This window comes from Bombus vancouverensis, chromosome 8 (assembly GCF_051014615.1).
Source record: "Bombus vancouverensis nearcticus chromosome 8, iyBomVanc1_principal, whole genome shotgun sequence".
NCBI lineage: Eukaryota > Metazoa > Arthropoda > Insecta > Hymenoptera > Apidae > Bombus > Bombus vancouverensis.
The window spans coordinates 2,052,685-2,068,029 of NC_134918.1; the positions used below are offsets into that span (position 1 = coordinate 2,052,685).

The 15,345-nt window shown below is 46.9% G+C and overlaps 1 protein-coding gene across 1 annotated transcript in view; it reads right to left on the reverse strand.

The window, feature by feature from the left end:
- Positions 1–15,345, reverse strand: part of LOC117164903 (uncharacterized) — a 61,439-nt gene that overhangs the window by 45,851 nt on the left and 243 nt on the right. The gene's annotated exons all lie outside the window — the stretch shown is intronic.

A 15,345-nucleotide genomic window follows, 5' to 3' on the forward strand; every position in this document is an offset into this window, starting at 1 on the left:
ACGAATGCGTCAAAAAAGTTAGACAGATGCGTGTGCGTTTTTAAATAACCGAAAGTGTTCATTGTTTTAGGCACGACGCGACTGGCGATGAAAAAAGGGAACGGTTCGAGGGATCGATCACTCGTTTCGTACGTATCGAACGGAAGAATATGTGAATATCGTAAAACGTGGCGTCGTGCCACAGAAGAAACGAGCAACGCCACGCATCTTGACCGTAAGTGAAACTGAATGGCCGCATTTTGTCGGGTCGTTTAATTCATTCTATGCCATTCTTCAAGCAATTAGTAGCATCGTACGAGTTCTAGCGGCGAAGACCGATGGTACCGTGATTCGTATTTCGTCGTAGGCAAGCGTACATGAACGGGACAAACGGAAACGAGCATTTACCGCGAGGAAAACAAACTCGTTAAAATCTAGCCTGGAATATCGATGAGACGGATCGCAAAAACTAGATTGGAATCCGCGAGAAGGAAAAAAGCAGATTGGTCGGCTGTGGTGAATTCTCAATTGAAAACACGCGGTTACAAAGGGAAGAGGGAATATCGGAAATTCCACCGTTTCAACACGGTGATTCGTTTAAAGTAAGAAGGCGACGCGCACCTGCGATTTCTTGCCAAGAAAAATAATTCCGCTCGACGGTCGACGTGCTCGCTCGTTTCGAATTCAATAACACAAGTTAAACGACATAGTCGAATGACTCCTCGAACGCGTTTTGAAACCACGCGGGATAATAAAAATGGTGGAGATTCGAGCGGTTTACTTTATCTGGCAGGATGGCTCGAAGTGCAATAAACGACTCGGCCGCGGACCAGACCGTGCGGTCTTTCGTTCTCTTCTAGCAAAATCGTTTATCCGTGGCGCGGATGCCTCGAAATCTTTCGGTCATATCCGACGAAATTCCAATATACGCTACTTTCACCGATACATGTGTATAAGGCTTGAAACTTTGCAGCGTTGATAACGTGACTTTGTACCCTTTATCTAATCGTGGATCAGAAAACTAAAGCATTCTTTCGCTGGATTTTGTCACGGTTCAACGACTAATTTCCTAATCTAAAACCTCTAGTATCGGCCATCAGCTATCCAAGTCTTCGGGTAACTAAACGACTTGGCTCCGATTCCTTGTTTTCCAAAGCATTTCATAAATTCTTATGAGGGGCCGGCGACGAATGGCGGTTGAACGACGCCAAAGTTATCGCTAACGCTGCCGCGAGCCATTCTCCAGGAAAAATACCATACGTTAGGCAATTGTCGACCGCACGACCAGCAACTACGTATCATGTTAGATTGCATCGGTGCGATCGATACAACGATCGCCCGAGGGAAAGTCGAAAATTCGCATAGACGGAAAGGCGAAGATTCGCCGCGAGGGTTATCCTTTGGCCGCTTTTCGCCGTGGCAGCATGAGGACGTCCAGCACCCTGTGGCAAGCTGATACGTGGCGAACTACGTGTTTCCATCGCTTCGGCGTCGCGACGGAGCGCTAGGAGGGTCGGTGCTTTCGTATTGATTGTACGTCGGATGATTCATGGGGTTCTCTCCACCGTTAGCCACCCCCGCAATATTCTAAGCCGACACAACCAACCCCATGGCTCGAAGCTTATCCCTATGCAGAGGGACACGGCCAGGAGACAGCGTATTTAGGGGAGATACTGGCAGGAATGGCGAAGGACACTGGGTTGGGCCGCCTCGGTTTCGTGAAACAATCACCGGCTGACTCATTAAAGAACCAAAATCTAGAGAGACCATGAATGTCTCTTACCAACGGTGACTCCATTCCTGAATTAACTAATATAGTACCGACGACGCTATTCTCTCAAACGTTTTCATTTATCGATCAAATATCTTTCAGAGTGAAAAATTCTCCGTGGCTGTTGCATTTTCCTCTGTCCAATTTCGTCTCGTCTCGTCTCGTTTGTCAAAGCGATCGAGATTTTCGGATACCAGCACAACAGGTTTTTGGGACGAATCTGGACGAGAATACAGGCTGGAGGTACGCGCGTGTACGAGAGACAGGGCGCTCGTAGCACATCTGGCCGCAGATTCAAGGCCGGACAATCAACTTTGTATAGAAGAGGGACCTCCCCCTCCCGACGTTTGCGCCGGTACATACGTACACGATTCTCGTATGATATCCAAGGACAAACGCTTTCCCCAATGGCGTTATTTATAATCCTTATATCGTGGTGGAAACCGAACATACATTCTCGGTGTACGAGACACCAAGAGAAAGGGGACACGGGAGAGGGTGGAGACGAAAAAATTAGACAAGGTCGCCGTACGCGTGCTATCATCGTTAACGCGATTCCTTATTGTTTCTACTAGAGCGGATAGCATGGAACTTTAGAAAACCCTGCGAACTCGGGCCAGTCACTTTATCGATTCTGTCCCTCTCGTTTATCTGTCTCAAACATCGAAGGCAAAAGTTCGACTGCGAGCATGTCGCGAACGCGTTCCAAACGAAATTCAAAGATCAACGGATATCCACGAACGAAATCCAATGTCATCGAGATCTCTCTCCGCGGGGATTTCTACGATCGTTCATCCCTGTCGCTTCTACTTAAAATGTAAATATATACGAAAGTGTTTGTATGTTTGAAGATGATAATGCGAGACTAAGCAAAGTTTCCCACTATCCAGTACTCGAGCTCAAGGGTTTCGATAAGCGGCTGTAAATAGTACGTACTCGGTAAACTTTGAACTCGTTTTTGGAACGAACCAGGGAAAGAAAGAGCGGATCGATCGCAAAATCTTCGTTGGCAGAAGTTTCGGTTCGACATCCCTCCACTGTTCCGGTATTCTTTGGCTTCGGTATAACGTTACCACAAAGGTGGTCAACGTGCCACGGTCGAGAACAGCAGCCGTTCGCTGGTTCTTTTATGCATTTTACCGATCAGGTTGTTAAAGTTGCCTCGACTCACCACCGGGACGAGAAAGATTTTGAAATATTTCGCTTCGTAACGCGTGTCTAACGTACGCTCGTAGCAGCGAGCATAGAGAGCTGGCTCCGACATAAAAATCCACGAGACCTTTACGAGACGATACTCGACACTCACGATCCTCTTTTGGCTTAATCTGCAAAGATGATCTCCGCTCGTCGCTGGATCACGTCTTTTAAAAGGGAGAGATCGTTCCTCCACTCGTTGAATATTACGCAGTCTCCCACGATGTTCGAAAGACGTATGTACACGACACTGAAATCTATCGAGTTCCCTGCGTTTCGATCTTTAAGCCATTCTATCTCCGTTGGAATGACATTTCTACCATATTACATACTTTAAAAAGGAGCGGGGATACATCACCGTGTTAAATTACAATTTCTCGCGTTTGATCCGCTTTCTTAGTTACGGCAATAGTCGAAGCGAGGGAGACTGCAATTCTCCGAGACATCCGTCTTTCTACGAGACGTCTCCCAACTATGTATTACGGACGAACAAAGCTCGAAACAAGATTACGCTTTGAATTACACGCCGAGTTCGGATACCAATTCATCCGTGATTACCTAATCTCTGGCTGGGAAGTTCTCGGAACGAACAACAACTTGGAGAAAAAGACTTCCTAGTCATGCGAACTCAACCACGCTCGTGGTGCTGCTCCGCGAGAGCTGAGTTGGACACCGTCTGATCTCACCCGTCAACTAAAACTTCTGTTCCAACTTTGCTAATTAGCTTTTTGCTTTATAAGTACGACGTCAGCTTTAAATGTTCGGTGAAATTCTAATAATCAACGCTATAACTAATAATTAATACTCGATAATGATTCTCAGTAACGATTGCGCCCAGGATCTCTTTCGATCACGACGACATACCGCTTTCGTGAACGAAACTCGCGTCGAATTGATCTCGACGAATTAGACGAGTACCGAGAATAACTGACCTAGGGTACAGGAACCAAACGCGTTGGTCTGTTCCAAATTAGCAAACCACTAGAGCAGAATAAGCATAAATCGTAAACCATAGCGCTGCTAAAAGTATAACCGCAAGAGGAAGAGAGCGAGAGAGACGAAAAGAGAGGAGAAGCGGTTGAAGCGTTGGTTTTAGAGGTTAAGCCGCTCGTACGGTGTTACAGAGACGAGATCACGCGTTAATTCGATACTTCCTGCTCGCTGGACGAGACGAGATTTTTCTCGAGGATTTACTCCGCGGTGCTTGAAAACCGCGTGCTGCTGGATATATTCCAGGGAAGCCCTGTCTTAAACGACATCATTCGTCTACGGTCTACGCCAACGACTTGGTTCGCTGAATTCTCTGCCATTCCACATTTCAACGTAAATTCCTATTCAAGAGATAAAAAAGAAACATAGGCTCGTTAGAGGCGGCGAATAAATTCGTTAAAAGGCGGAGGGAGTCGCGCGGACGTGAATTTGTAGGTCGGATAAGACCAGGAAGCGAGGGATTTCGAAAGCAAAGCCGAACGCGAAAGAAGACTCGGCTCTTCCTACCTATACGCAAGATTACGCATATTTGTGGCTCAAAGGACCGTCAGGGCCAGCGGTTCGAGCAACCTTGCAAGCAACCTCCAGCAGGTATACACGAGTGAAACGCGCCGATGCCGGGATAACCGGTTTCCGCGATGTACGTTTGTCGAAACGCCTTAATTACCAGGACCTCTGCTCGTCCTTTCGTCTCTCTTTCTCCATCCTTGGAGCATCGCAGGGACGTATTCCGCGATGCCGTGTGCCCACGCTTCAACTGGGTCACGATAGGCATCGGCAACTTCTTTCGAAATCGAGTAACTGCGTTGAAACGTATCACGGCCGATATCGAACGGTATCCACCGTCTTCGGCCTTGTGGAAAATACGTGCTTTTCGACGTCGTTCGACTTTTCAGCTAGATTTTCACCTGCCACTTATTTCTCGTCGTCTAAAATTCATTAGGAGTGCGATGCAACGAGTTTAATCTGGCAAAGTGCAGTCGGAGAAAATTACGCAGCTCGCGTACTCCGAGATACCGATCGTTGCTTCCTAGTTATTGCATAAAAGGAACACGATCTGTTTTCGTTAAATTATACTATACGCGCGTTGGCGATGCCAACTGAAGCGGGTCGAAGGTGATCGGAAGGAGGTTGAAAACGTTCAAAGCGGATTGGAGTAGATTGGTACGAATTGAAGCGAGTAGGTAACGAAGATGAACGCGCGTACATTTTCGTGTTAGGACAGATCGATGCAATTTCATCAACGATGTTATGTTCAGAGGTCCACGGAGAAACGGCTGTATCTCGTCTACTCGATATACAGAATACGTACAACGTTCACCAGGTCCCGTGAAGCAGTTTACCGTTTTCTCGCCAACCGCTCCACTACAGCCAACGTCTGGTTCGATCCTTTCGTTGAAGTTTCCTCTCCCTCGATCCTCGATATAGAAAACGGTACGATATCTGCTCTCTCGGTCGCTCAGCCCCGTCCCTTTTTCCTCTATTTGCTAGCCGTTCTATTCACGCGCTCGCTACACACAAACACCGACACAGATTATCGGTCGTCCGTATGACTCACTCGAATAGTGGCGTACTATAGAGGCAGTCGCCACGGCGGAACGAGCTGCTGCGATAATCCATTCGACTCTCCGTCAACCAAATAGAAATACAATTGCGCTCCGCGTGCTTGGCATTTGCAAATCCACGCGTTACTGTATCCGCTGCGACGACGTTGGTTTTTCAAGCAGAATTCGACCGCGCGAACCTACCCACCCAGTTTCGGCCAAAGTTGGAAACAAAATATGCCCGATCATCGCGAATTTTTCGGTGGTCGCCTAACGGTATCGGGTGACGCACGGCGATCTCGTTAATGTCAGGAATGCTCCATGTCCCTACGAATCGTGAACGAATCGTTTCACGTTACCAGTCTGAAGACGCGCAGATTTCGCGATGCCCTGTCCATTCTAGATTTTCCATCTCCACCATGTATCTTAACGACGTAGGTCATGGAGGCCAAAGAAACACTCCATTACACCGTATCTCCGTAAAGGAATTACTCAACCGAGAAAAACACGTCTCACGTTCTCTAACGCTGGTGAACGACGATACGCGCCGTGTCTGTATATCCTTCGAACGAGTCAACCACGGGACGTGAACGAAACGAGTATCGAACGAATAAAATTCGCGATAAAATTCAATGTAGGTCTATCGGAGAAGATAACGAAATCGTGTCCCCAGGTTGCTCCGGAACGAGAATCCTCGTTGTGCCTCTCGTTCCAGCTAGATAAACGAACGTGGCGCTCGCTAAAAAATAGAAGGACGGCAAAGTTCGAGGAAAAGCGGAACGAGCTTGGGTCCGAGTTGAATGTATCGGTAAACGAACGTTCGCGAGTCTTGTGCGAAATACCGTATGCTCTACTTGCGAGTTATGGTGGTCGGAGTTGCGAAACACCGTGGCGCAAAATACGAGACTAACGAGGAGGGGAAAAAATAAAAAGCTCTCGGCCAGCACAAGTTTTAAATGTTGCGCGTTTACAAGCACAGAGGATACACATTAGGCGTGTCTCCCCTGAACCCCGTACTCAACCGAGCATGGCGAAACCGGAACCTGAATATATATCAGCTCGGTCCCATTTAGCCTTCCATCTCGCTTCAGAAGCTAGTCGAACGTAGCTGCCGTGAAATGGAAATCCGCCCGCAGACCTCGGGGGAGTGTCAACCAATTTTTATCGCCGCCTTTTTATCTCTCCGTGCTTTTTATATTCCCGATATGCTCGAATTTCTCCATCGCGAGCTTTACGACTCTGATTTTTCTTCCTCGTGTATCGTGCAGAGTCGAACGCAGAGCAAACGGTGCAAAGTGTAAAAAAGCTGGTGCGGCTGCGATACTTTTCGAGGATGTCGGTCGAGTCGGTTACGAGGGAGGAGGCACGCGGCGTCGTGTCACGGTAAAAGGCACAGCACCACAGGGTTAAATACAACTCGAATCGTTTCTCTCGAGTGGTGCTCGTACGTCTTCGCGTTGCCCTTGTAGTCACGCGGCACCGCGTGCGATACAGCCTTAACCTTAACCTCGAACACCGACTGCACACCATGCTACACGCTAGTACTATTTTAAGGTCTCGTTTTAACTCGACTCCGAGAAACGGTGATACACAACGTGCGTTTTGCACGCTCCTACGTGCGGTTCCATATCCCAACGGGACCGAGGCACCGCTCTTCGCGTAACGTTTCATTAAAAATTTGTCAAGCTTGAAGCGCTTTACCCTCGAGGCCTACTTTTGCTCCTCCGGCGTAACGCTCTGCCACGACTGTGAGAAACTCCACTTTTATCTATTCCCTTAATAATAGATAGCAACGATAGATGCATAAAATTGCGAACGTTCGTTGGACGCGGAAGACTCGTAAGGGTCCTTTTACGCGAGACACGAACGATCGAAACGAACGGCTGGAGAGAGGAAGCAACAGCGCTGGTCGCATCGATCGTACGCGATTCGACTGGAACACCCTCGGCGAGGCTTCAATCTGTCAGCGCGTCACTCTCTAACGACGAACGGAACTTTAACCTTCACCTTGAACACGCCCTCCGTGCACGGAAACTATTTTAGGGTGGCGTGCTACCCTGAAAGAGAAACGAGTACCGGCAACGCGGCTGCGCTCGTACAGTCTAATCTTAACGTGTTCCACGAGGCGACTTGATCGAGTTAAAGCGGCCACAAAGGACGAAGACATCGCGCCATAATCGTGCCATTGTACTCACGTTTAACCAGCCAGCCGTTTATTCACTCGCGAGAACGTTGGAAAAAAGTAACGACATCCCACGGTCGCGCGGAAATAACGCGGCTAGATTACCGTGGGTGTTTCGAGTGACTCAGAACCGATTAACGCGCCGGTTCGTTAGCGCGTAATTCCGACACGATATGATTAAACGTAAATTCAGTGTCGTCGCGTGTTCGGAAACCTGTCGGAAAATTCAAATACATAGATTGGACGCGTGCGGCCATCGAACACGAACGGCTACCGAATTCAGCCGTATATGTTTGTACAGCTGCGTACAGCGTGTGTGCATCGATCGCTTAACGAAGGAAGTGTTTCGACGATCCTAAGTATCGATATTCGAATTTCGTAACTGATGTACGAGAGTCGATTTTTACAGACTCGTTTATTACGAGACAGATTAATTTTGCAGGACAATCGACGGAGCGCAGTCGCTGCCGCGTAGGCCGCAAAAAGTTCCTCTTAAGTAAATTAATCACGCGAATCGAGTGGAACGGACGCATCTGAAAAATCGCGGTCGCTGGAAAAAAGAGAAGCGGACGACGATATCGCGGTGTGGAGAAAGAAAGTGGAAGGGAAGCGAGATCGAGGAGGAAAATAATCGAACGAGACCGAACGCCAAATGATTTATAACGTGCTCGAGGTAGCGTTAGTCACGACGCGAGCAAGGCAGACACGATGCGATACTGAGATTCGATATTTACGCGGCTACGCTCTGCCATTATTCAATTCTTCAATTATTAGATAGCCATTGATTTTAGGCCATCAGTCCGACGATTCGTTCCCGTTTTTGGATACTTTAGGCGGTCGAGAGTCCATCCGGCCCGGCCCATGGCCCATTCCGAACCCTAGCGCGACCGAATAATACAGAAACACGTGTCGTTTCGGTGCATCCATGGAAAACAAATAAGGGTTTCGCTGGGACAACGGTGCTTCGCCTACGAATAACGGTCGCTTTACTATCGACCCCACTACTTCAATCCATGAAATTCGAAGCTGTAACTACATTTTCCTGCCTAATGGCATAGCACGCCGCCTCGGAACGAAACGTACGCGAATGCAAGGCCATCGCAACCCCTCGATCGCCATCATTGGAATACGATACATCGTCCTAGTCAGCGTTACAATACAAATACTACCATGTTAACGATAATACGCGGAACGAATGCAGAAAACATCTATCTGCATGAGGCACGAGCCATAACGAGTAACGACGTAAGACGAGGAATGCGACGCCGTAGAACGGTGCGATCGCATTAGTTGGACCAATTAACGTAATTAACTGTAATTAATTAGAAGCAAAAAGGGACCGGATCGGAGACTCGTCGTAGTTATGGCATTGTCGGTTCGGCGAAAGTGGCGCGCGATTCCGCGGGACGCTGCCAATTGCCGCTATCACTTCCACCGTTTTTAGAACTTGGAATTAAAACGAACAATTGCACGAATCAACGGCCGCGTTCTCTTTGTTCTCGATGGGATCGTTGCACGGAGAGTGCTCCACCTTCGCAGCGATTCCAACGGATAAGCCGCAATCGCGATATTTTCGGCCGCGTAAATATTTTTACCACGACATCCTTCTTTTCCCACGATTCCAAAGAATTTCATACGCACGATAATAAACAAATTTTAACTCGGTCCATACCGGTTCCATTATCGGAACGCCAAATCCTCGCGGAATCGTCGAAAATAGGACGTCCGGAGCGAGATACAACGAGAGCTTAAGAATACGGACATTTGGACAATCTTTTCCTTAACGCACGGTGATCTGGTAATCTTTTTTTCTCGGTGGTTCCATGGTCGTTGGCTGATACGTCGAAATGAAAAGAGGAGGCGAGAACCAGAGGGAGAATGGTTCTCGTAACCACATTATCACGGATTTTCCTGTCGGTTCGTGGCTCGTCAACGAGGACGTGGCTTAATCCATTATGTAGCTACTGTGTTGGCTCTTCAAGGCGGCTTTTCAAGCGTCGCGTACACAAAGACGCGCTCGCACACCCGCTCTCGGCGCGGTGGCCTCTTCTGCCCGTCTATCGTTCGAGCAAACAGTGATATTACCCGGCTAACACGACGACGACCACCACCACAGTCAACGACAATACCACGCTCACAAGAAACGCGAAGTTCGCTTTGCGTTCGTTGAGATATTTCGTGTATTACGGTTCACAAAACCAGAATGGAAGCTGCATACAGAAGCAAGAGAAAGGGTGATGCGCGCATCCACTCTCGTTTCTCCGTGGACTTGACTAGACAAAAAAGTCGATATAAAAAGAAACGCTCTATCCTGCTATTATGCTATACCAATACGATGTACCACGTTCCATTGCTGTTTACTCGAAGGAGGACGCTCCGGTGAAACGATTCCGTCGATCATCGGAATCCCTGAGATACGTAACAGGAAGGCATGGAGCATGCTGTGGCTGTTGTGGATCTACCTCGTCAAGGCTAGGCATCCGAACAAGATTTATGTTCGGCAAGGCAAATACGACCAGCGTCGACATGTTTCGACCACGTGTTCGGATTATGCAATAAACGTGACCATCCTTTCAGAACGTGTCGTCGAGTCGTTTCTGCTCTGATCTTCGGTCTCCAGTTACTTCTGCTGACAAATCACAATCTTTACACACAGGTAAAGATAGACGTAACACGTGCGATCCGCGTAAAGGGACAGAATCGCAATTGCATGTGACGTACGATTTTGAAGTGGCGGGAGCTGTGGAGGAGTGATGGTCGGAAACGAATTCTGACTCTAAATTCTCGAGAGGAGACAAAGCGAGGGCACAGGGGGAAAAAAGCAGAAGGACCGAAGTGACGGTACGGAAGCTAGGAAGCTTTTGTACGTTCAGCATCGAGGGCGAGAGAAGGGAGAGAGAAGGGAGAGAAAGGGCGAGGCTAAGCCGAACTAAGAATGCGGGGGAGAGAACAACGTAGAGAGTAGGGCACGGATGGCGAACAGCTGCCAGGGTCTATGGTGGCCGTTTTGTGTGAACGTGCCCCCATAACCCCCATACTCCCTCCTTCCCCGCTCTCTCTCGCTCTGTTGCTCTTACAGCCATTGGAAGCCCTCGTGTATACTATACAGTCATCCATCTATCCCTTGCTTTCCCTGCTTTGCAAAGAATAAAAGCGCGCTCATGACGCACATGGAAGTGTACGCCCGGTGTTAATCTATGTGTCCAATCGAACCGAAAATCTCCATGGAAAATGTTTCTCCTAACGGAAATCATCGTGGACGAGCATCGAAAGGACAGCTCTTTCTCCTCAACCATCGGGCCAACAATCGGAGGAGGAATCGTCTTACAGTGAAGAACGTCATGGCGAAACATCGTTGACAAGCAAAGAATCGTACAATGTCACCCTGGCTGTCGTGTTCGTGAGAAGATTGTTTCGAGTTTTCCAGAAGTAACGCTTGTCTCGAAATATCACGCATCGACGATAGGTCATCGAATCGAACGTGAACATGATGAAAATCGTCAATCACTCTATGTATCTGTCTATCTATCGAACAATCTATGAGAAAGGCAAAAGTATTACGACCGTAAGTATTAGATAACAACAAGCGACGGCTGTATCGCGCGTTAGGGCAGGGATATCAGCTTCTTAACGCTAAATCAATGCTCTTCTCGTCAACCCTCTTTTTCCATTAAGGCTTTGCCATGATCCAATCTACTCGACGCTGGCTACCGAACGACAAGGACGATTAAAGGACCCAGCAAACGAGCACTTATCGCATCGTCGACTAAATGAAATGTAGCAGTTTGGGGAATCGATCGATTTCTCGAAAGCGTCTGACACCCGATTTACAATTTTACGATAGACGGAGGGAAAGTTATTTTGTAATAATTTCCTTTTTAGAAAGGACAGAAGTAAGAAAATTCTTCGAGGAATAATTTTATATTCTTTTAGCAAGCGTCAATTTTGAACGCTAAATTTTTGTTGATGCGAGTGACGCAATAAATTATTATAACGCGATATCTCGACAGCCATGGAAGCACAGTATGTTGGCGAACACGATGGAGACACGCAAGAAGAAACATCGGAGCGCGTCGTTTTGTTCGGCAACGGTAACATTGTTGAAACATGAGAAGATATTGTCCACTTGACAACGGAGCCATGGCTTGGAAGAGAATCACTCCGGGTGCACGTGATGCCCAACCGATACACGCCGCCCTCTCTACCTTTTCGTTCTGCCTCTAGAAGATCGTCGATGCCTCGTGCCCGTTCGACAAGTTCTTGATACGTAGGCGAAGTGTCGTTTCGAGAATGCACTATTAAACTAAAATACCGGTCTGAATCGTTCATCGAACAAAAGAATTTCGAGCAATTTCGTCGAGCAATCTGGACGAGGCGGGGGAAAACGAGAATCGTAGACAAAAGACAAATGGAGCGAGAAGTCGAATAGAGTCGAAAAATAGTTAGGCGATTGTTTCGCGAGTTCAGTCGCTGCTCATCGCGCATGGTTGAATCTCTTCCTTTTCTTTTTTCTTGCACGTTGAAATTCCAACTCGAATCTAAAACGATCGAAACGTTTCGTAACGTTCGCCAGGTAGGCAGCCGAAGAAGGAGAAGAGGAAGAAGACGACGAAGAAACAAAGCAAATGAAGAAAAAGAAGGTGAACGGAGAATGGGTAGAGGGGGGGGCTTTCGAGAAGTAGGAGGAGGAGGTGATGGTGGTGGAGGATTGAAATGGACGAAGGGAGGTTCGAGAAAAGGCAGTCCTCGGGGCTCCTTGTCCCCGACGTTTAATTTCAGGCAGTCGAAGGAGCTCGTAACATCTCCGCCGTGTTTAATATCGAGAAGAGGGCCTTGGGAAGAAGATGCCCGCGATCAACTCAGAACCAGTTCTCGCGCCTTAAACGGACGGTTCTCACGCATTTATGGCCCTTCATCACGCTTTCCATTCGACCTAATTGCCGCAATCGAGCTCCGTGAGAACCACTGTCTCTCGTGCACCGTTTTGCAGGAAATTGGAATACCTGTATCGCGTAATCGCGCCAAAATCGAACCGCTGTTCCAACGATTCGAAACAGTTTCGTTCGAAAGACGATAACGAGACACGACAAACGACTGGTTATTTAATAAGAACGAAGAAAGGGAAACAATCATCAAGTTGTAGAGATTGCGGTAACTACTATCAACGATAACGCGAAACAAAAGAAACTAGAATTGAATAGTGTTTATCGCGTAACAATGGTTGAGAATTACTGCTCGAGATACGATCGTTTCGTGATCAATAATACGGCCGTACAACCGGTATAAAAGAAGGCGACTCAGTTAACTTGAACGTTAATGAGTCATTCGAGAGCTGTGTTTGACACGTATCTGATACTTAATTACACCGTTCTACCGAATAGCGTTAACTTTTAGCAAATTTACCGGGCGTGTAACAAATTACTCGTGTACGATGAGTCCGACTTTTCCTGGTCACCGTTTTCTTTTCTTCTGATTACATATTTCGCTACGCAGTCCTCGCTACGCCTCTCTCGCGACTCTCGAAACGTAAGACTGGAAACCGAGGTTTACGCTAGCGGAACAAAGAAAGTCAATGCCGTGACGTTTCCACGAGCTTTTTTACGGTTTACTCTAAATCCCGTTAAGCGAGATTTCGCCTCGATCGCGCTGAATTATTAAAAAGGAGCGACAAACCGTATCGAAACCGGGTCGATAACCGGCGCTCTATACGTCCAATCGAACAAAGACCGAACTCGCTGCGAGCAACAATCGCAAGAATTCGACGCGAGCCAGCTTCCCGTTCCACGTAAAACCATAATCTCCGAACCGACTCTCGTTCGTCGTAAAGTGACGAGAAAATCGCGACTATTCATGCTTGACCGCTCCGGAATATGAAATTTTATTTCATCGTCTACGCTGCGTTTCTCTGATAGCGATCGTTCCCAGTTAAAGAAGAATGTACGTACCCAATTACCACGGACGAAGGAAATACTACCGTTTAATCGGACCATCGTTTAATGCGTAATCAGAATGGTATTTAACCCGTGCCCGTATACCAAGTCACACACTCATGACTGATTATAGTTAAATCAGCAACAAGTAAAAATTATATTCTAACCGAATATCTGTTTTCATTTGAAACTTTATTTCACTTCATGAAAGAATAAATCGAGCAACGTAATATAATATACGATAGTCATAGCCATTGTGTGTTAAATATAAATAGTCAAGTTTAACGAATATAGCCATAAGACAAATAAGAAGGCAGAGAATTCACATTGTATCATAATTTGATAGCTTTATCGTTATTTCGGGTTTTTTCCTCGTCGTACGATTCCGTAGTCGAGGAGTACCCCAGCTCGCCGACACGAAAGTCGTCGCCGAGGAAAAAGAAGGTATACGCCAGGGGATAGAGAGGATACCACTCGAATAGGAACCGGAACTCGCGGTCCGTGCTCAGAATTGACTACACGATTGCACATGTACAGCCGTGCATATGAATCAGATAAAAGAGAGCCAGAGGAGTTCGTAGGAGCGCAACGGGCGGAGAGAGTTTATCGGCTCCGTCATTGATTTCTTTGTCGCGCAAAGATAAATCTTCGTATCATATCAAGGGGAGAGAACACACGCGCGATCGCACGAGCACGCACCCATCGGTCATTGAAGGCGGATACTTTCAAAACCGTAGAGACCGAATCGAAAATCGTCTAACAAGTCGAGACCCAACGATTGATAACAGAGACTTTCCATCTAGCGAGCATCGCGATATTGCACCGTCCACTTTACAGTCTATCGCATTCGTATAAACACTACCGGCCTTTTAACTTACTATGCCGTTATCTAGAGCGAATCTCCTGCTCCGCGAATAATTCGACGTATGTACCGGTGAAAAAGGAAATGGACGCACTGGTTCTTATTAACACTGTATAGGGTGGGATCACGGAAGGGGGCGGGGAACGTTTAGATATTTCGAGACACAGCATATATCACGATCTTACTGATGTGAATTTAATTCAATGATGTTTAGCTGGCTCGAGGAAAAATGTTCTATCTTTTCGTTCAACGACAGGCCTGTAACTCTCTTTTCGTTGACCTACCTAACCTTGAATCGAGCATCTTCCTGTCGTAGATTGTACATATGTATTAAGAATGCTAAAGAACAATACAAATATTAACTATAATATATAATAAAATAACAGACGAGTTTGAGCCTATGACGCAGTGTCGCGTTCTGTAAAATCTTTTGTTTTGACACGATACATGTTTCGTACGAGTTTACGAGAGAAATGTGTACGATATCGTAATGTCGTCGAACGAGCAAGAGCAAGCCACGGCAAGAAAGTTGAGGGGATGCATAACATAGTAACGTGAATATCTATTTCAGTTAATATCCATCTTGGGCATTTAATATTAGTCGGACATATCGGTTTGTATTTGTTCTATCGGTCTGCAATAACTAAACGAATTCGGAAATTTCGGTAACATCAAATGTCGCGTAATTCGTGCAAAAGACAGGAACTTGACGCAGCCTGTCAACGAGAAAACATTTTATACCGCGTTCTGAAATCGCGCCGATGCCGAAAGTCAAAAATTCACAAAGATATAGATGTACGATGTTTTAAAACTCGATAGAATAAACTCTGATACGTTCTTTCAGAGAACACTACAATCCACGTGCTACGAAATACGTTTTCATCGAACCGGCG